Consider the following 22,983-nt stretch of genomic DNA (forward strand, 5'->3'; position numbering starts at 1 on the left):
ATCTTGCTGGCCTGCCTTAGGATTTAAAAATTAGCAGTACAACAGAGCCCAAAAAAAAAACCAAGACACAATGAGATGCAATGGGCCATCAGAAAAAATGCCTATGTTTTAGCATAGTCATTTCAGGTGCTGTGGGACCAATCCCAAATGAATACTGTAAAATCCTCTTTTACGTGTCTGGCTTTAGTAAAGTATATGTAAACCTAATAACTAAAATCTCATAGAGTATACACTTTGATTGGTTGAACTAGATGGACTTTTGTTTTTTTTTTTCAACCAGATTAAATAGGTAACTATGTATGTAACTTTAACATGTTATTATGAAAATCTGCAACTTTCTGCTTTAAAATAATATCTGTGGTTCTCGAATAGTATATTCCGCTGTATCTCTAACTTTACAGGAGTTTTTACATCCCCCGATCCTAGCATGGCAATACTAAACCTGGGTATTGAAAACTTCCCTCCTTGTTTTTGTACGGTAGTCACACATATCCTGTTGGCACCTAGAACACTAAAAACAAGATACTGTAAATTTAACAGGGTACCCAGTGTATCAGAAATACTTGAAATTACACAGGCGCACTATATTTATGAATCCGGCCAACAAATGTGGTACTAGAACAAATTTTGACGCATTGTGGAAGATATTTTGATGCATAGTGGAAGGATTGGTTTAAGGTAAATCTATCTCTCCTGTGAAACTATATTGCTGAAATGTTATTTCCTCAATAATCCATCCCCCTTATTCATTTTCTGGTCAGACAATGCCCATCTCCTTGTTTTCTTTTTTTCTAGCTAATATCACTATTATTATTTTATTTTATTTTTTTATTTTCCTATTATTTCACCTCTCCCTTACCCCCCCCCCCCCCACTTAGAGTTGCCACCTCATCCCTTAAAACCCTAACACATTGATTACACAGGTTCTGTGGCTGATTAAGGCGGTAATTAAACTCACTTGGTGCCTTATCTGCACTAAATTAGTCTCAGAACCTGTGTCATTCCTATGTGTTTGGGTTTAAAGGGATGAGGTGGCAACCCCCCTCCCCCCCCCCGGTCTACTAATTTACTAGAACCTACCATGTTTTCAATGTAGGTAAACCTATGATGTATTTCTCCTTATATTCCTGTACCTTATACAGGTAATCTTGTCAATTTATATGTTCTGGTTCTCTCTTTTTTTTACTTTTTATATTGCTTTGTACTCTGTTTTGTACTATTCAAATTTACTTCAATAAAAAACTATTAAAAAATAGTTTTAATTATAATTTAACTGGAAAAATGCAGATAACAGGTATTTTAATGAGCAAAAAAAGTGACAATTGTTTGAAACAAGGAACTTTATGAAACAAAATTTGTAATTTAGTTAGATTTTACACCTGCTGTGATGACCTCACCTGCCATTATATCCTGGTTATCATGTTTCGACCCTTTAAACCTTTTTACTTTAGCTGTAAAAATAAGTTCTTGCACATAAAGTTAACAAAATCAATAAAGAAGTGCCTGAGCAAGCTCGAAGGAGCTTACTGGCTGCAATATAATCTGATTACACCTTTGTGAATGAAAATAAATCACTTATTTATAACACTTGTAAAAGAAATGGCACTTGTTCAAGGCATAATGCCTTTTTAAGTGAAAAGCAACAACAACATATTAAAGTAATAAGTAATTTAGCTGTTATGTTGTCAATCAGCATTACATTATAGAAAATCTTTCCACAACTAACAAAACATATTGGACGTAAATGTTGAAGGGTGTCGGTATATATACTGAGATATGAAATGCATTAAGGAAGTCTCATTACGTAGAGCTGGAGTGTACTTTGTTTTAATGGAAGTGCAAAAACAGTGGCCTTTAAATTAGATCTTATTTTGGGAGAGGAAGAAAATGGTCTCAGCTTAAAAGAGCCACATAGCGAGGATGATATGATAGAAAGTGGAAGAAGAGAATCAGAACCTATTAGATATAATTTGAGAAATCCTCGCACTAGATACTGAGATGTGTTTTCTTGAGATAGCTCCATTTTAAAGATTGTGCCTTTCTGAAAAAGATTCACTAAGCTGTACAATTAGTGAATTCTATGTAGCTGTATCTACCACCATTACTGTATTGCCTAAAGCCTGGTAGACCCTGCAAGAATTTTTCATTCAACCTAGCAGGTTGAACAAAAAAACCTGACAGATCGCTGTACCAACACAAGTGAAGTTGGTGCAGTGATCTCCCCTACTATGCTATTGTATTCTGACTGGGGGAATCCCTCCTGCCAGAATACACTGATCAGCAATCGCAAACCATTGGTTGTGAGCACTGATCTGATGCTGGTTTTCCAGCATGTTACTTCAACAGACCGGCTTCTGTGGGACAGAATGTTGTACACCCTGATGAAAGTAGGCAAATTCCTACTTGGACAATTTTTGGACAGTGCGTACCTAGCTTAAGGCAGCAAAATATGGGTGGAGCAACAAAACTGATTTTCTATTCATTTGTGGGTGACATTTTCTTTAAGAGGTAGAGCTAGCTACTGACCAAATGGCAGACATTGTAGGTCCTAAACTGTAGAAGCTATACCCAAAAAAGGAAAGCAGAGCACAAACTGTAGTCACCAGTGTTGCATGTAGACTCCCCGCAGCTGATATTTTCCCAATTACTGACATTTCATATCTGGGCTGCACTTGGTGAATGTGCAGCGGATGTGTGATAATTATCCACTCATTTTGTAATTCGTTCCTCTGCTGAAAGTTGGCATTATACACTTACCATTCAAAATGAATAGCACCAAACTGTCTGTGAGGGTGCCTGGAACTGTATTTGCAAGTTATTCTCCTTCTGCAAGGATAAAATAGGATATTTTCAAAAGCTGAAAATCCTCTTTACACTTTTTAGTTAGACTAGTAATTGTGTTTAGGTTTGTGGAACACTTTTATATTCTGCATTCTCTTTGTGCATTGTTTCCATCCTACCTAGAACACAAGGATCACTCCAAATAGTGCCCATATAAAAACAAAACAGATCTAAATGTGAAGTGCCAGGTTGTAGAATTTGCCTCAGCATGTGCCAGTAATACTGTCAAACCCATTTCCTGATGCTTATTACACATCTGACATATTCCCAGCCAGACATCCTCCATTAGCAGTCAGTCTTTTGCCTGCGGTGGATTCCTGTGATTTTAGTTATGTGTCAATTTTTTTGGACAGTCTAATTATACCTGTTCTATAACACAGGAGGTCTGCAGACATTACATTACTTTTGATGTTATCTGTCCATCTTGCCATTTGCCAGATGCAGTGTCCACTCCTATTATTCTATCATTACTATATCAAACTTACACCTAAAAGTTTCCTTTGTACTTTTTTTAGTACCATGATGTTCCCCATTTAAAAGAAGAAATAAATAATTATTTTAAGGAGGAACCGTGATGTGTAAAGCATACTTATCCAAGGCATTCAATCAGAAATAATTTATTATAAATGATTACAGTAAGCTAAGATCTGATTGGTTGTTCAGTATTTTACACATCAAAAATGCTCTGCCTTACTTCAAAAACCAAGAGGTAGCAATTTTGATGTGTTAACTGTGAGAAAAGAGCAAGGAAGCACACACCGACACACACCACCTGGTCCAGTACTATGATAGATCGGTTTCAGCCTTTATCCCCCCAAGCCATGCCCCTCTAATGTGTTTTACCCACTCATGGGCTCAATGAAAGCCCAAAAGCGGGTGAAATGTGTTAGAGGTGTGTGTTCCTTTCTCACTGGACCTGTAAGGGTAAAAATTGCATGATAGCTTGAAGATCTGGGTATACATGGGTAGAAACATGGCATAAGGTAGCTCTACGCATTTCGTGGCCGATACGCCACACATCAGGAGCATGCACGTGATAGTCTAAAATGGAAGTAATATGAAAGGCAGTCAGTTATCATTGAAAAGGTATGGGGGGGTAGGGTGAAACCCCACATAACACCGAAGTGTACTTACTCATTGGAGTTTGAAGGCTAAAGGTGTATAAATGGGGTGCCAAAAACACCGGAAGGCACCTCCAACCGGGAGCTGTGGTGGACAGCCGAGCGAGGGCGACCAAGCGGGCAGCAATCAGGGCAGGCATAGGACCATGAGACATCTCTGAAGGAGGAAAGTGAAGAATACTAACGGTGAGCAAGTGGCAAGATGAGTGGCTAGGTGGTGTGGATGGGACCCGTGCAAGTAGGAGAAGAAATCTAGGTGAACACAGGCAGCCTGCGGCTGCCAGAGCAGCAGTGGAGTGAACCAGAATTGAATAGATGGTGATAAGGGAATACAATAAGACCAGTGGAAGATTGCAGAGGTGTAGAAATACCAAAATACCTGGTGTGAGTAGGGAATCAAGAAAAAAGGAAGGAGAGATTCCGGTCATGTGAATCGGGTGTGTTGAGAGCCTCGTGTGCCATGGCCGCCCAGAGAGACACCCTTATATGCGCCACCGCAGGACCGCCCACCACCATCACACCATATAGCAGATCGTGGGGGGGCCACTGACGGTCAGAGAGGGATCTCCGGCCAACCGGCCCCCAGTTGCCTCCACTGCTAACGAGTATGGAAACCAAACACAGACCACGTGATGGCGTAAGGGACGCTGCACGCGCAGCGTGGGATGCTTGATGTCGACGCGCAGTAAAGTGCCCCTGCCCCCCAAGCATCATAGGAGGCGGGGGATAGGAGGAGGCCCATAGTGCACATCATGGCCCTCGGACCAGGAGAGACACGGTGCCATGGCAACCACAAATTACACACCCGGAGCCAACGCTTCAAGGATATGGTATTAGTAAACAGAACCAGAAGTGAATAGATGGTGATAAGGGAATACAATAAGACCAGTGGAAGATTGCAGAGGTGTAGAAATACCAAAATACCTGGTGTGAGTAGGGAATCAAGAAAAAGTGCATCTGACAAAGTCCCACTCTCCTTGCCTCCTTCTTCTTGCTGTATCACCTCACCAGGCCATGATTTCACTCAAAGTCCCATAGGGATGGAAACACGTGACCTTACCAGGTCTAAGCTTCCTAAAAGTCCCTAAATTCCCTTTTTCTCCTCAACATAACCAGGGATGGAAGCACTTGGTTTTGCTCCATTGTTTCACCTTGATTACCCACACTGCATCAATTGACCTAATATGTAGCCTCCCCTGTTTAATTATCTGACATACTTTTTCACCTATATTAAATATATTGTCTTTTAGTATATTGTTACACTGTGTTTACTAATACCATATCCTTGAAGCGTTGGCTCCGGGTGTGTAATTTTTGGTTGCCATGGCACCGTGTCTCTCCTGGTCCGAGGGCCATGATGTGCACTACGGGCCTCCGCCTATCCCCCGCCTCCTATGACCCTTGGGGGGGCGGGGGCACTTTACTGCGCATCGACATCACGCATCCCACGCTGCACGTGCGGCGTCCCTTACGCCGTCACGAGGCCCGTAGTGCACATCATGGCCCTCGGACCAGGAGAGACATGGTGCCATGGCAACCACAAATTACACACCCGGAGCCAACGCTTCAAGGATATGGTATTAGTAAACACAGTGTAACAATATACTAAAAGACAATATATTTAATATAGGTGAAAAAGTATGTCAGATAATTAAACAGGGGAGGCTACATATTAGGTCAATTGATGCAGTGTGGGTAATCAAGGTGAAACAATGGAGCAAAACCAAGTGCTTCCATCCCTGGTTATGTTGAGGAGAAAAAGGGAATTTAGGGACTTTTAGGAAGCTTAGACCTGGTAAGGTCACGTGTTTCCATCCCTATGGGACTTTGAGTGAAATCATGGCCTGGTGAGGTGATACAGCAAGAAGAAGGAGGCAAGGAGAGTGGGACTTTGTCAGATGCACTTTTTCTTGATTCCCTACTCACACCAGGTATTTTGGTATTTCTACACCTCTGCAATCTTCCACTGGTCTTATTGTATTCCCTTATCACCATCTATTCACTTCTGGTTCTGTTTACTAATACCATATCCTTGAAGCGTTGGCTCCGGGTGTGTAATTTGTGGTTGCCATGGCACCGTGTCTCTCCTGGTCCGAGGGCCATGATGTGCACTACGGGCCTCCGCCTATCCCCCGCCTCCTATGACGCTTGGGGGGGGCGGGGGCACTTTACTGCACATCGACATCATGCATCCCACGCTGCACGTGCGGCGTCCCTTACGCCGTCACGTGGTCTGTGTTTGGTTTCCATACTAGTTAGCAGTGGAGGCAACTGGGGGCCGGTTGGCTAGAGATCCCTCTCTGACCGTCGGCGCTCCTCCCCCGCAATCTGCTATACGGTGTGATGGTGGTGGGCAGTCCTGCGGTGGCGCATATAGGGGCGTCACTCCGGGTGGCCATGGCACTCAAGGCTCTCAACACACCCGATTCACATGACCGGAATCTCTCCTTCCTTTTTTCTTGATTCCCTACTCACACCAGGTATTTTGGTATTTCTACACCTCTGCAATCTTCCACTGGTCTTATTGTATTCCCTTATCACCATCTATTCACTTCTGGTTCACTTCACTGCTGCTCTGGCAGCCACAGGCTGCCTATATTCACCTAGATTTCCTCTCCTACTTGTACGTGTCCCATCCACACCACCTAGCCACTCATCTTGCCACTTGCTCACTATTAGTATTCTTCACTTTCCTCCTTCAGAGATGTCTCGTGGTCCTATGCCCGCCCTGATTGCTGCCCGCTTGGTCGCCCCCGCTCGGCTGTCCACCACGGCTCCCGGTTGGAGGTGCCTTCCGGTGTTTTTGGCACGCCATTTATACACCTTTAGCCTCCGAACTCCAATGAGTAAGTATACTTTGGTGTTATGTGGGGTTTCACCCTACCCCCCATACCTTTTCAATGATAACTGACTGCCTTTCATATTACTTCCATTTTAGGCTATCATGTGCATGCTCCTGATGAGTGGAGTATCGGCCATGAAACGCGTAGAGCTACCTTATGCCGTGTTTCTACCCATGTATACCCAGATCTTCAAGCTATCGTGCAATTTTTACCCTTACAGGTCCAGTGAGGCCTTAGGTCCTGCAGACATTACCTCATAATTATATTTATATTCAATCTTGTTTCTGGTTGAACAATGGAATTTTATTATGGTTCTGTTCATGACATTGTATCATTATTATTTTTACCTATGTACTATCATGTATTAACCTTCTACCTTTGATATTGATGGTCATGGTTCAAGACAATTGTGTTATCAGTTGTGGGCATTTTTGCTACTGTATCTAATTATTAATTACCTTGATATTAACATTTTATGAATATTCATAAGTTAGTATATAAATAAAATTCCCCTGTTTAGCTCAACTACCTTCTTGCTTCACACAAAGTCCCACTCTCCTTGCCTCCCTCTTCTTGATGTATTAGGGATGGAAATGCATGACCTCACCAGGCCATGATTTCACTCAAAGTCCCATAGGGATGGAAACACATGACCTTACCAGGTCTAGGCTTCCTAAAAGTCCCTAAATTCCTTTTTTCTCCCTTAGTGAATGAGGTTAAGTTATACTGACTTGCATCATCCATTCATTTGCAATTTTCCTTGAATGTAATTTGGCATTCTTTGCAAGCTTCACCACATTCACTAAGCTCTGGGGGAAATTACATTGCAAAGAAAAAAAACAGTATGTGCTTTTAGTAAATCATCCCCTATAAGTGGCAACTTCAACTCTTTCAACCATGCAGATGTAGCAGGGTGCCCGCTGCCTAGAAGAGTGCTCAGGTGTCTCTCTCCCCCAAGCTAACTGCAGCTCTTCCCTGCTCCTTCTCTCCTCCGCTGCCTTAGCAGGGGCAGTGATACAGTGGGAGAGGATTAATGATGCTGTGCAGAAGAGGATCATGGTACATATAGTTCTTTGGAGGAGCACTGCACTGTAAGTGTATGAGGCTGCGGAATTCAACTTCCAGGGTGCCCAGTAAACCTAGAGTAGTGATGGGTGGAACACCCCCCTGTTTGGTTCACACCAGAACATCACACCAGAACATCTCGAACAGGGAAAAAGTTCTACCGAACATGCAAACTCTTTTAAAGTCTATGGGACACGAACATGAAAAATCAAAAGTCCTAATTTTAAAGGCTTATGTATATGCAAACTATTGTAAAAAAAAAAAAAGGGTATGGGGACCTGGGTACTGACCTGAGGGACATGTATCAATGCAAATTTATTTTTTAAATGATCGTTTTTAAAGGAGCAGTGATTTTAATGATGCTTAAAGTGAAACAATAAAAATGAAAAATTCCTTGAAATATTGTGGCGGGGGGGGGGGGGGCTTAGTTTTTTTTTAAATTTACATTCTTTAAATTCTTTTTTTACAATTTTTTTTTTATTTCAGCTCTCACTGGGGAAGCCTGTACTATTGACTGTGCGCTTGGCGGGCGAACATCCCGCTAAGTGCCCAGAAAGTTTGGGTGCAGTAATAGGCCTTCTGTTAAAAATTAGAAAAATAAAATAAAAGGACATGCACCTGTCAAACAGGTGCAGAAAATTGGGCCTTGGTTGTAGGTGAAGCCTGAAAACTGTAACCCCTCACAGTTACTCTTGCTGGGTGCAGGAATGGGCCCTGCTGTTAAAAATTTGAAAAAAAAAATGAAATTACATGCACCTGTCAAAGAGGTGAAGAGGTGCAGAAAATTTGGGACTTGGGTGTTGGTGGTGCCCTAAACCAAAAACGTTGTTGGAAGCTAGCATAATCAAGATTCAGGAATAGGATAGGCAGCATAGGCAGTCTTCAAGGCATCCCAGATCCCTAGTAAATTCAATCAGTTACATCTGCATCAGGGGCTTTATGCAGTAGCTGCTGTTGATCCAGGACTGATTAATTTTGATAAATATCAGCCGGTCAATGGAGTCTGTGGACAGGTGCACTCTTATCCGTCAAAAAACCTCCAGCAGCACTGAATGTCCATTCGGAAAGCACGCTTGATGCAGGACAGGCCAGTAGCTCAATTGCATATTGAGCAAGTTCTGGCCAGTGGTCCATCCTAAAGACACAGTAACCCAGTGGGTGCTCAGTTGGAAAGGTCTCCAAGTCTGCTCTTGCCCATAGATAATACTGCACCATATGATGCAGATGCTGCCGATGGTTGCTTAAACCTAACAGCCCTGGGTGTAGAGGACTAAAGAATTGTTTAAAGGCATCGGTCAGCCAGCCGCCTTCTCCCCCGCTCTTCCTTTGACCGAACAAAGCCTCAGAAACATGTTGTCCAAACCTCCCAGTATCTGGAACGTTAACCTCCCAGTGTCTGGAAAGGTGTTACACAAATTTTTCTTCAAGGCGTCCTCAAGATGTTTCATCCTCTGCTCCCTCTGCAAAGGCAGGATGATCTCTGCAACTTTACCCTTGTAACGTAGATCAAGAAGGGTTGCCAACCAGCAATGATCCCTCTTCTTAATACCATGAATCTTGGGTCCTTTTGCAGGCTTTGCAGAATCAGGGAGCCTATGCAGTGTAAGTATGAAGAGGCATGAGTTTCTGAGTCCTCTGGGTCACTAAGGATGACATTGTCAGGAACTACCTCCTCCCAGCCACGTACAACTCCTGGGGTTTCTGGGGGCTGAAAACCATCCCTTGAAGACTGCTGTATGTTATCCTCTACATACATGCTACCACAATCCTCCTCCTCTTCCTCCTGTGTTTTTTGCAGCCCTGAAGGAATGGTATCTGCATATAGGGGGCCTTGAGAGGAAAGGAAGTCCTCCTCTTTCTCCAGCTGTTCTGCCTCAAGTGCCCTGTTCATGATTCCATGAAGCGTGTGCTCCAGCAGGATGACTAGAGAGATAGTGTCACTGATGCATGCATTGTCACGGTTCACCATCCTTGTGGCCTCCTCAAATGGTGACAGGACAGTGCATGCATCCTTTATCAGCAGCCACTGGTGTGGCGAATAGAAGCCATGCTCTCCTGAGCCTGTCCTTGTGCCATACTCACACAGGTACTCATTGATGGCCCTCTGCTTCATGTGCAGCTGCTGCAGCATTGCTAATGTTGAGTTCCACCTGGTGGGGTGGAAAATAAGGCAGTTGGTGGGCAGGTTGAATTCCCATTTAATGTCAGCCAGCTGAACACTGGCATTGTATGACCACTGGAAATGGCCACAGACTTTTCTGGCCTGCCTCAGAAAATCTTGTAAGCCTGGGTACCTGCTCAAGAACTGCTGCACCACCAAATTCAGGATGTGTGCCAAACATGGAACATGGATCAAGTGTTCCTGTCGGAGAGCGGAGAGAAGGTTGGTGCCATTGTCACATACAACCATTCCTGGCTCAAGCTGCCATGGCATCAACCACCTTTGAGCCTGCCCTTGCAGAGCTGATAGAATCTCTGCCCCGGTGTGGCTCCTGTCCCCTAGACAGACCAACTGAAGCACCGCATGGCATCTTTTAGCCTGACTGCTTACATAGCCCATTGAACACTTAGGGAGCACTGCTGATTCAGAGCAAAATTCAGCAGAAGAGGCCAAAGAGGAAGAAGAAGAGGAGGAGGGGATGGAGCAGACAGATGTGGCAGAATCACCACCAGCATTTTGGAGGCGTGGGGGTGGAACAAGCTCCAGCACTGAACCCTGTCCTGCATCCTTCCCAGCTGCCAGCAGATTTACCCAGTTTGCTGTGAAGGAAACGTAACATCCCTGACCATGCCTGCTGAACCACGTGTTAGCAGTAATTCAAACCTTGCTGCTGACTGCCCTGTCCAAGGAGGCCAAAACATTGCCTTCCAAATGATGGTACAGAGCTGAAATGGCCTTACGTGAAAAGGAATTTTTCTTGGAACCTGCCACTGTGGTACAGCACATTACGCAAATTCACAAAAGGAGACAGAGCCTACCAGATGAAAAAGCAGTAGTTGTAGTGGTAGCAATTTGGCCAAGCTACCAATTAGACACTGAGCATGTGGATGGCTGGGACAGTATTTTTTTTTTTACGGTTCAGCAACTGGAGTAGCCAAATTTAGCTGGTGAAATCAACAGCTGGTGTACTGCTAGAAGACTGGGTGCAAGTTCCTTTGGCTCCCATTGCTATACCATCATCCCTCTCAGTGGAGGTTTTTGAGAAGACTTGAGGTATAGTAGGGGTAGAGATCCCAGATGAGGAGCAAGGAGAAGTCTGCATTTTTTTATGATGTGGGTCTTTCAGGTGCTGTTGCCAACGGACAGCATGGCAGGTCATTATATGTCTTGTCAAGCATGTGGTGCCAAAGCGGCTGGTGTTCTGGCCACGCTTGATCCGCTTCAGAGATTGTAAACGACAATCTGCTGCACGTGTTGAAAAAAGCTCACACCAATGAACTTTTGGAAGTCAACGGGGAGTCAGCAGCGCCCTGCACCTGTGGAGCCCTGTGGTGTCATGCAATAGGGTGGCTACCCTTAGGCTAGCCCCTGGAGGACATCCTGCCTCATTGAGGTTGTGCCTCCTCCTCACTTTCCTCCTTTGTTCTCTCAGGCAGACAAGTACAGTCAGTTACCTCATTGCCCTTTACATTCTCCTCACTGGAGCAAACTTGGCAGCATACTGCAGCTGGGGGAACATGACTGCTAGTTTCTTGTCTGTCATTGGCACCCCCTCTCTCTAGGCTCACGATACTCCCTTCCTCAACCTGGGAACCAACATCCGAGCATTCAAATTGCTGTGCATCCTCCAGAAGCATGTAACTGACACTATGATCGAATAGGTCAGGTGACTCCTCCGTGCATGATGGTGGGGCTATAGAAGGAGTAGCTGTGGACAAGGACCCTGTGGAATAGGTCGCTTTGGCAGCTGCGGTGGAAGGCAAACTAGTATGAGCCTGGGTGACAGAGGATGAGGAGGATGAGGAGGATGAGGATGGCTTAGCTATCCACTCCACCAACTCCTGCATGTTATGGCTCAATAACACGGTCAGCAAAAAAAAAAAGGACTAGCGTGCCCCACCTGCAGAGGATGCACCATGTCCACGACCACCACTTCTTACCGTGGACACAGAAGCATCTTGCCCACTTTTAGAGGCCCGTGAGTGTCTGCTTCTCCTCGTTGGCCTTTTGGACATGATGAGGATTTTTTGGGGGGGATTTTTATAACTTTTTATTATAGAGTGTGGGATGGAAATATCATGCTTGGGTGCAATACTTTGTGCTTGGTGCACTATAAACCATTTTATTATTTTGTTTTTATATATATAATAAAGGAAATAAGGGTACAGCAATTGTGGAGAATTGTTTTACTGCTGCAAAAAAAAAAAAAAAATGTAAAAAAAAAAATTGCTCCAAAAAAAAAAATAAAAAAAATAAATGTAAAATAAAAATCAGAAAGCCCATTCTAGGAAATGTCATGCAGCCATCAATGGACTTTATTTAAGTAGAAATTGGCTTAATAGAGGTTGTATGAGTTCAGCAGCACAAATGGTGGAAAAAAGGGTGAAAACAAGTATGTTATTAATACATGGCAGTGGTTTAGAATACACAGCGCTTTAGCAAATTAAATGGCATTCAGTTAGGATGTACATCTACTTTAAAAACCTTCTTCCCTTAATATGTTTGCAATATATGATATCTAAAAGATTGCAATATCTAATTTGTGCAAAACTCCCTTATAATATTCATACTAATAATCATTGACATCTTGCATTTGTTTTGGACCAATTTAATAACAGTAACTGGTTGCCTCTTGTAGAGTTATAAACGGAAAAAAATATTCTTAAATTAAGCTAAAAACTGCCCTGAGAATATGATATTTTTGCATTGTTCACTTCCCCGGAATCTATATGTTTAACCCCAGGAGCTGACATAGGCATAAGCCAGCTGCCTGGTTTAGGCAGCAGGCGAGCTCACGGACAAAGCAGATGGGCCCACTAGGAGGGAAAAATATACTGTCTTTTCTGAAATGAATTATAGTCTCCAATAATAGTTAGACAGTTCCCACACGAGAACTTAGACCAGAGACCCATGCCTCCATTGTTGGGGCCTTAACAACCGCACATTAGAGAAAGCGCATATTTCACTAGGGTCAAGCAAACAAACTCAGTGTTGATCTGAAGAGAATAGTGGGGCCCCATCCCACCTCAACAAGGGGCCATCAGGCTAGACAGCCAGGCTATATGGCTTGTAGTGGAAAATGTTATCACTTTCTTTTCCTCATCTGTCACCATAGAGGCCGCTCTCACGTTACTCTCATATACTGCAGGGTTTCAAAAATACTCTTGTCCTCTAAGGAATTTTGCAGTCTTTTTTCTCTGTGACAGTTCCCATTGATTTTATAGCCAAAATGATCTGAAAAATGGCTTTTATGTCCAGAGCTCAGCTTTCCCAAAATAAAAGACCATTTTTTGAAAACAAGTCATATGTCCGTTAGTGGGAAAAAGAATTGATTCTAAATCCCAGTGTCAGATCATTAATCTTTAGCACAATACAAGTGAGTTGTGAGTACCTCCAGTCATTATGTTCACCATGTACAAATGTCTTCTTCCTCTAATTTGTGCTAGCGTTTCAAAGGAAATATGGTAAGGTAAACTGCATCTGCATACAACGTCCATGAGTTATTACAGAGGGTGGTTACAGGCTAGAGAGAAATAAGACCATGTATTCACTGCAGTCAATGCAGTTCAAATACCTTTATCATTTCTGAAACGACTTTGCTTCATTCTTTATCATGTCTACTTGTTTTCTGTCTCTGAAAACTTGGAATTCATGGATGCGTCTAAAAAATAAAAACAGAAAACTACTTTCTAAAGCAACAAAAGTTATAAAATAACACACACACACTGTCTCCACACTTTGTTGTTTTGGGGGTTTTTCATACCACAAGTATGGGTAAAAACATTGTCTTAGATGGCACCCTTTGGGCATGGCATGGGAGAAAAATTTATAATGGAATGTAAATGTTTACCTCTAGAAATGTAAATTTTGACTAAGTACCCTTTGTCTTGGAATCCTCCTGAAATATAATATGCACTTCCTGTACCTCGACACTTCTGTCCTTAAAGTCTCAGAAGTTTATCTCTACATTGTGCACCAATGTGTTTGACTGTTAGTCTCACGAGATTTGAACTGCATCTTTCTAATGTCACTTCTACGGTGCTCACTGTTTCCCTTGCTGGAGAGGAAGCTGTAACCTAAGTAGCTACAAACAAGTATCAACCTGCTATTGCTTGATTTATTATGTGGATCTTTGTTTTCTGAATATTTTCTACTGCTTCTTAACTATTACTATGTAAGAGAGTGTCAATTTACTCATTATGCTCAGGTGCAGGCCCAGGTCTCTTTAACTCCTTTTCCTACAACTTACTTGGGTCTTGGACATGCCCAGGGAAGATAAGTTTCTCTGCTTCTACCCCCTCAGCAGCACAGGAAAGTTATATCTGATGAGGCAGAGGTAGCTGGGCAAATAATATGCAAACAGGCCAGATGGCCTCCAATGTCGGAGCTAGCATGTGGGCAGTCGGGCAGAAGCTGGGTCTTCCAGCTTCTCTGGAAGATCTAGTGACTCTGCGGAGCTCCTCCCTAATGGCTACAAGAGTACTCTAGTTCCAGTGAGGTGGTTCTCCTATGCCCTCAGGCCTGGGATCTTTTCAGCTGTTTGCATGGGTTACTAGAGCTAACCTAGACTTCACTGATAGGGATGCTGTTCTTCAGAAAAGCGCAGGCAGCTGTTTACATGCCAAACTATTTTACTGAAGAAGTGATTCAAAGTTAGACTGTCTGTTGCTGTAGATTTTTTTGCGACTATGCTATGCGGCCATGTTACCCATACCTATAGAGACATTGCTATGAAGAGTCCATATTTGTGCCACTTTCATTATCCATTTTGCATTATTCTGCAGTATATTCATGTTCTTTGCCGTACTGACCTTGTTTTATTGATTTATTGATTCTACTTTTCCCCTGTTTAGCAAACTACAAATTACAGTTACTCTCTATCTTATTACATGTCTTATTTTACTTGGAGTCTACAAACAGGATCAGCAATGTCAGCCAATAGTGATGGGAGTGGTGCGGCAGGGGCTCAGGATTCAGACTCAGGTTTCAGGATCTCATGCAGTATTTAGGGAAAATGTGTCTGGACACCTACATACCGCATGCGATCTGGTTCTGTGAATGGAACCCATTATCAGCATGTCAGCATGCACTACCCAGCATTCTGCCCCAACTCAAAAGTTCTCACATGGGGTAGGTCAGAAGTGGGGTATATAAAAGTTATATAATATGAAAGTGCAGCACTATAAAAATGCTTTAGAGTTAAGAAACCATATATATCACCAGATATATCATGAATACAAATCATTTGTGTGGATTGATACAACAGTTATTGTGGTAGTTCCCAGTTTATATACACTAGGGATTTACACTTTATGTGCTAAATTTTGATATATATGGTTTATTAACACTAAATCATTTTTATAATGCTGCACTTTCATATTATATAATTTTTGCACAATGGTTTGTCAATTGTATTGCTAGATGCTGCAACTTTCCAGACTATTAGCACAGTATTCTCCATAACAGGGTATATAAAAGTGGAATGGGGGTCTGAACAACAGGAGGCTTTTGACTTCAGCAGCTGATTTCCATGCTGGCCTTTGCTAACTTCTTCTGTACAAACTAGGAATAGATGCTAATACTCAGGGCCTAAGGGACATACAGTACTCTACAGTATGAGGTGACCAGAAGAGGATCATCACCTTTGCCAGTTGAAGCTCACATGAAAACTGTGATGAACCCTGCAATCTACAACTGCTTCTGGAACTGTTGGCCTTGGTTTGGGTAGTCACCAAACTCAAGCTCTGATGAAAATGAATCTGTTGATGCTTCTGAAAACAGTTAAACTTGATACCCTGGAGAAATGTTGACCAGTCCATCTGGTGAAGTTTGAATTCTCCATGTTTTATCGTACTGCAAAAAGCAACAAGGCAGCAGATGCTGTAAGCACTAGCCAGTCCTTACTAATATATGGTTAAAGAAGCTGACAAGATAGAAATTCCTGACTACTACCCCCGCATCCAGAGTATCTGCTCTCTCTACCTTTTCTGCCCCCCTTCTTTCTTTCTTTTCTTCTCTACTCCCCTCTTCCCTTTTTTTCTCTCCCAAAGGACATTCTGTCTCCTGCGGCCTATCCGGCATCTTTGAAATTTGTCTCGGTGAACGCAAAGGGTCTCGACATACCTGAGAAGCACTCTAAATTCCTGGCAGAATTCCACAGGCTGAAAGTGCAGATTGTTTTCATTCAGGAAACACATTTCAAGGCTTAGCATACAGTATACGTAAACTCACCAATAAACATTTTCCTATAGCATTCCATGCCATATCCGCCATAGCCAAAAGAAGGGAGCCTCTATTCTTGAGAAACGGTCTATTTCAATTACTAGTGACCAAGGTAGACCCGGAGGGACGATATATCTTTCCGAAGGGCTTTGTGGGGTAAGGTCCCCTTACCATTGCCAACACCAAGTCCCAATAGCGCCCAGGTGACATTTTTTCTCACTCTCTGAGAAGAGCTAGTGGACTTTTCCTCGGGTATGCTAGTTTTGAGGGGGTACGGACTATAATGTTCCTCTACACCCACTTTTAGATTCCTCCATGGGCACTGCCATTATTCTGTACTTGGCTCTTCGTCAAATTAAATTGCAGCTACAGAATTTGTGACTTCATAACACCTGTCGTATCTTGAACCCGAAGGAAAAAGATTATACCTTTTTTTCGGCCCCATATGCAAAGTACTTCAGAATCGATTAATTCTTTTTAGGACCTCCCTTGTCTACAATCAGCAACTATAGAGCCTATGGTCCTTTCGGATCACTATCCCGTAACTCTTACTTCAACCTTTCCTGAGCAGGACAATAACAGCAAAATTTGGAGACTTAAGCCTTGTATACACGATCTGATTTTCCGATGGGAATTGTGTGATGACAGGCTGTTGGCGGAAAATCTGACTGTTTGTACGCTCCATCGGACAATTGTTGTCAGATTTTCCCCAGACAAATGTTGGATGGCAGGCTTTAAAATTTTCCGAGGACAAATGTCACAGTGCTGTGAAAAAGTATTTGCCCCCTTCCTGATTTTTTTATTTAGCATATTTCTCACACTTAAATGATTCAGATCAAACAAATTTTAATATTACACAAAGATAACCCGAGTAAATCCAAGATGTCATTTTTAAATTATTTTTCCATTTATTAAGGGAAAAAAAGCTGTTCAAACCTGCCTTGCCCTATGTGAAAAAGTAATTGCCCCCATCCATGCTGAATCTTGAATGAACTGCGATTAACCACAATTTTTTGGAAAGCTGAGTTAAATTTCACTTGCCACACCCAGGCTTGATTACTGCCAGACCTGTTGAATCAAGAAATCACATAAATAGAAGCTGTCTGACAAAGTGAAGCATGCTAACACGTCACAAAAAGCCACCCATCATGCCACAATCTAAAAAAAATCAAGAACAGATTAGAAACAAAGTAATGGACATGTATCGGTCTATGAAGGGTTTCAAAGCCAGTGAACCAGGGGGAGAGCCATTATCCACAAATGGAGATAACTTGGAACAGTGGTGAACATTCCCAGGAGTGGCCGGCCTACAAAAATGATTCCAAGAGCATGGCGACGACTCATCCAGAAGGTCATAAAAGAACCCAGAACAACATCTAAAGAACTACTGGCCTTACTTGCCTCAGGTAAGATCATGATTCAACAATAAGAAAGAGACTAGGCAAAAATGGCATCCATGGGAGAGTTCCAAGGCCAAAGCCACTGCTGAACAAAAAGAACACAAAGGCTCATCTCACATTTACCAATTAAAACATCTTGATTATCCCCAAGACTTTTAGGCAAATATTCTGTGGACTGATGAGACAAAAATTTAACTTTTTGGAAGGTGTGTGTCCGGTTACATCTGGCATAAAACTAATACAGCATTTCATAACAAGAACATAATACCAATATTCAGACATGGTGGTGGTAGCATGGTGGTCTGGGGCTACTTTGCAGCTTCAGGACCTGGATGACTTACCATAATTGATGGAACCATGAATTTTGAGCCCTACCAGAAAATGTCCAACCATCAGTTTGTGACCTCAAACTCAAGTGTACTTGGGTTATGCAGCAGGACAATGATCCAAAACACAACAGCAAGTCCACCTCCAAATGGTTCAAACAAAGCAAAATTTAGGTTTTGGAGTGACCTAGTCAAAGCCCGGACTTAAATGCAATTGAGATGCTGTATCATGACCTTACACAGGCCATTCATTGTGGAAAACCCTCCAATGTGGCTGAATTAAAACAATTCTGCAAAGAAGAGTTGGCCAAAATTGCTCCACAGCAATGTGAAAGACTCATTGCCAGTTATCGCAAACACTTGATTGTAGTTGTTGCCGCCAAGGGTGGCAAACCAGTTATTAGGTTTAGGGGGCAATTACTTTTTCACATAAAGCCAGGCAGGTTTGGACAGCTTTTTTGCCATCATTTAAAAACTGCATTTTGTATTTACTTGGGTTATCTTTGTGTAATAATAAAATTAATTTGATGATCTGAGTCATTTACGTGTGACAAATTTGCAAAACATATTAAAAATCAGAAAAGGAGACAAATACTTTTTCACAGCATTGTATGTACTTGTATCGTTTTGCCAGCCTTCAACACAACAGCAGTGTGGGTCCTGCCTGTTGATATGCATCCCAGGACATGCACTGTATGTGTACATCAACCTCCATTTGTTATAGGCTTACCAGTGGCTCTTCTGACAGTTACTGTCAAGCACAACAGATGTAGCAGACAGAAGGGAAGCCTAAGCTCTTTGCTTACTTTTCTCATGTGCTATAGGTAAAAAATATGCAAACAACCCACTAAAACCTATAGTTAGAACAAGTTTACATGACTTTAAATACTCACGGATTTACAATAAAATTTCGTTTCATTAGAAGGATTTAGTATCCTTACATCAATGCATGTGTAATGTATATACTGTACACTGTTAGATGTTGCTTTCATGTTTTTTCAAGACTCTCGATTATGCTACGCAAGTTAATCCTGAAGGTAGTGGGGACAACAGAAGGATCCTCAATTGGAGATGTAGCTTATGGCCTAAAGGTCTTCACAAAAACAGTAATCTAAATGTATGAGCATCTGTCCAATCCATTCTCTGTAATAAAAACTGTAAACATCTCCAGTAAAGTAAATGGGAAATCCAATTACCTTTAGGTGGTAGTGTTTCATTAAATGACATTTCCCTAGTACTGCCTGATGCATGGAAGATAAACTTGTCACAAATCAACTAAATTAGATTTTTAAGTTTTCCATTCAGTCAGGTGATTTGTTGATTTGTGTGTACATCTACTCCGTACACAGCAATAATCCTATTTACCCTTTTACCACAAAAGTTGTTTGCATACCATGTTGATAAAGAAAAAAGTTTCTTTGACATTGTTTTCATTAGTATAGATTAAGTTCAGCCAAATTGGATGCTAGCAGTCTTAAAAAAAAACAAACAGATTTCCATATTATTTAGTTAACCGAATGATATTATGTCTAAATATGAAGCCTCCAGCTAAATACCAGCCATACTTTTTTTCAAGGGGGTCTCACAAGGTGCAGTAGGAGCTCATTGACAACACTGTGTGATGCAAAGAAAACATGTTCGTATTGCATTCGTATTGGTAACGTACCTCAACAAACACAAATTGCTCCTGAAATTACTTTTTTAAAAGATTGCATCACAAAACACATTACATTTGTAACTGTGAGTTGTGGTGCACTAACGTGCGGGTGCATTGGGGTGGAACTGATGAAAAATAATAACACACCTCAACACATATTCCATGCATACCATGTGTTACTGTAACATAAATTATAAAAGCATTGTGGTATGAATGAGCTCTCAGACTTTATAATTCCCTTTGAATATAGTATATTGGCAGGATGGAAGTAGAGGTGGGGAAGGTGGAGACAAAAGTTCTAGCAACAATATCTTATAATTTTTCTAAATACTGACAATCGTTGAAATGAAATTTGGCCTACAAGCAATTATATATTTTGAATGTGTGTGTAATTATCTGTATATCCAATACTTATTCATAATAAAATGTTTTTAAAATGTTTTTTTTTTTTATAGTTTTGGATAGTGTGGCAAGGGTTCATACCTCTATTAGGTCTATATTGTAGCCTTCCTCCCTACTGGAAAGATTCATTATCTCTCAGAACAGGAACACAGGTGAAGTGTTCTATCAGGGACATTTGTTGAGGGGTAAGTGAGCTGTTTGCTCACGTTGGAAAAATTTACTTTTGCTTCATATTGTGATTACAGGACAGGAAGTGAAAGGAAACCTTCCCAATGGAAAACTGGTGAAAATAAATAAATAAATAAATAAATACATAAATAAATAAATACACACATACTGACACGGGCTTTTACTCACCCCTAATCTATCAAAATAAATAAATAAATAAATTATATATATATATATATATATATATATATGTTTTTGGCTATATATATATATATATATATATATATATATATATATATATATATATATATATATATATATATATATATATATATATATATATATATATATACGCTAAATACCCATCGTATCATGCTAGTTTAGGAATCAGATGCTGAAATGAATGAAGCATCATTCTGCATTTGCGCCCAGTCTGGCAGATGGTGTTAGTGTCTGCATCAGATGCTGAAATAAGTGATTAATCCTATCCACAGCTTTGTTAGTGTCATGTTGCATATTCTTTTGTTGAGTGGGGAAGCTGTTTAGATATCAAAAAATCTGACTGAATTGATGAGTGTTTCAGGACAGGAGGCTGAGACTGTCATGGAAATTCCACTGAGACTGCCATGGAAATACACTAATCCATGTCACTTTCAACATTTTTATTAAAATGTATCTTAGTACGGCCCTGTTTCCTGTTTCTTCCCAAGTAACACAAACATGACCACCCTTCTTACATCCTTAGCTCCACAGCTCGATGACTGTCTCACAATGGGAGCAATCTTTATTCATATAACAATAGAGCTTGGTTGCTTTCACAATCAGCCAATCAAGCGCAGGCAAACAGGAGGAGTTATACAGATTTAAACCAATGAACAATGACTAGGGCGGTATCTACGCAGGGGCAGTGTATATGATTTCCCGCCCCTTGTAGCATCAAGCCATGTTCTCCAGTAAGACAAAACCACATGGCTGGCCTTGAAATCATGGTTGCTGTCCAACCATAATGCACCACAGGACTCCCGTTTTTACTGTTTGGCGTGAGTGCTTATTCTGCATTGTTCAGAGAACAATCCATACCCAGATTATACTACCATTCTTGTGGATGGGAGATTTTTTGCAGGGGCATGCCATGATCCCTCCATGTGCTGATCAGACACACAGAAAAACAAAAGCGCACACCCCCCCCCCATAACCGATAATGTCTTTGCAGAGTGAACACATCCCCCCAGACGATCGTCTGTGCATCGCACAGGGGCCCTTCACTGGCGGACATATCATCACTCTGCAAACACTTCTCTGCATCCCCAGGAATCTTTCCACTACCAAAACAGGTCTCAACTGGTGTCAGTCTGCACCAGTCCACTCCTTAGAGCGGGCTGCAGGAGAACTAACACTGGGAAACACTGTGACAATACATTATAATTACATCTTAATAAAATTTCCACAACAAGAGTCCCCAGAGAGTAACATTGTTGTGATAATAAAATTGGCATGCCTTTTTTACATATGTGACAGCACTGTAGTTTTAAAGAATTCCTTTAAACATACTAATGGAACAATGTAAAGGAATGTACCATACATACAGTATGTAGAAACTATGGAAAATAATAATGCAAGTTATTGTCATAAAAAGTGTTTGGGGACCTGGGTCCTGCCATGGACATGGATCAATGCAAAAAAAAGTTTTAAAAACTGCCGTTTTTTCGGGAGCAGTGATTTTAATAATGCTTAAAGTGAAACAATAAAAGTGTAATATTCCTTTAAATTTCGTACCTGGGGGGTGTCTATAGTATTCATGTAAAGGGGCGCATGTTTCCCGTGTTTAGAACAGTCTGACAGCAAAATGACATTTCAAAGGAAAAAAAATAATTTAAAACTATTTGCAGTTATTAATGAATTTCCGGTCCGACAGTACACATAAAAGTTCATTGATAAAAAGGGCATGGGAATTCCCCACAGGGGAACCCCGAATCAAGATTAAAAAAAAAAAAATGACGTGGGGGTCCCCCTAAATTCCATACCAGGCCCTTCAGGTCTGGTATGGATATTAAGGGGAACCCCGGCCAAAATTTAAAAAAAAATGGCGTGGGGTCCCCCTCAAAATCTATACCAGACCCTTCAGGTCTGGTATGGATTTTAAGGGGAACCTCGCGCCAAAATTTAAAAAAAAATGGCGTGGGTCCCCCCAAAAATCCATACCAGACCCTTATCAGAGCACGCAACCTGGCAGGCCGCAGGAAAAAAGGGGGGATGAGAGAGCGGCCCCCCCTCTTGAACCGTACCAAGCCACATGCCCTCAACATTGGGAGGGTGCTTTGGGGTAGCCCCCCAAAACACCTTGTCCCCATGTTGATGGGGACAAGGGCCTCATCCCCACAACCCTTGCCCGGTGGTTGTGGGGGTCTGTGGGTGGGGGGGCTTATTGGAATCTGGCAGCGCCCTTTAACAAGGGGATCCCCAGATCCCGGCCCTCCCCCCTGTGTGAAATGGTAAGGGTACCCCTACCATTTCACAAAAAAACTGTCAAGAATGTTAAAAATGACAAGAGACAGTTTTTGACAATTCCTTTATTTAAATGCTTCTTCTTTCTTCTATCTTCTATCTTCTTTCTTCTATCTTCCTTCGGTTTCTTCTTCCATCTTCTTCTTCCGGTTCTTCCTTCGGTGTTCTCGTCCGGCATCTTCCTCCACGGTGTCGGCATCTTCTTCCCTTCTTCTCGGGCCGCTCCGCATCCACCATGATAGGAGGCTCCCGCTGTGTGACGCTTCTGCTCT

Source organism: Aquarana catesbeiana, linkage group LG05, assembly GCF_042186555.1.
Source record: "Aquarana catesbeiana isolate 2022-GZ linkage group LG05, ASM4218655v1, whole genome shotgun sequence".
In the NCBI taxonomy this organism is placed as follows: Eukaryota; Metazoa; Chordata; class Amphibia; order Anura; family Ranidae; genus Aquarana; species Aquarana catesbeiana.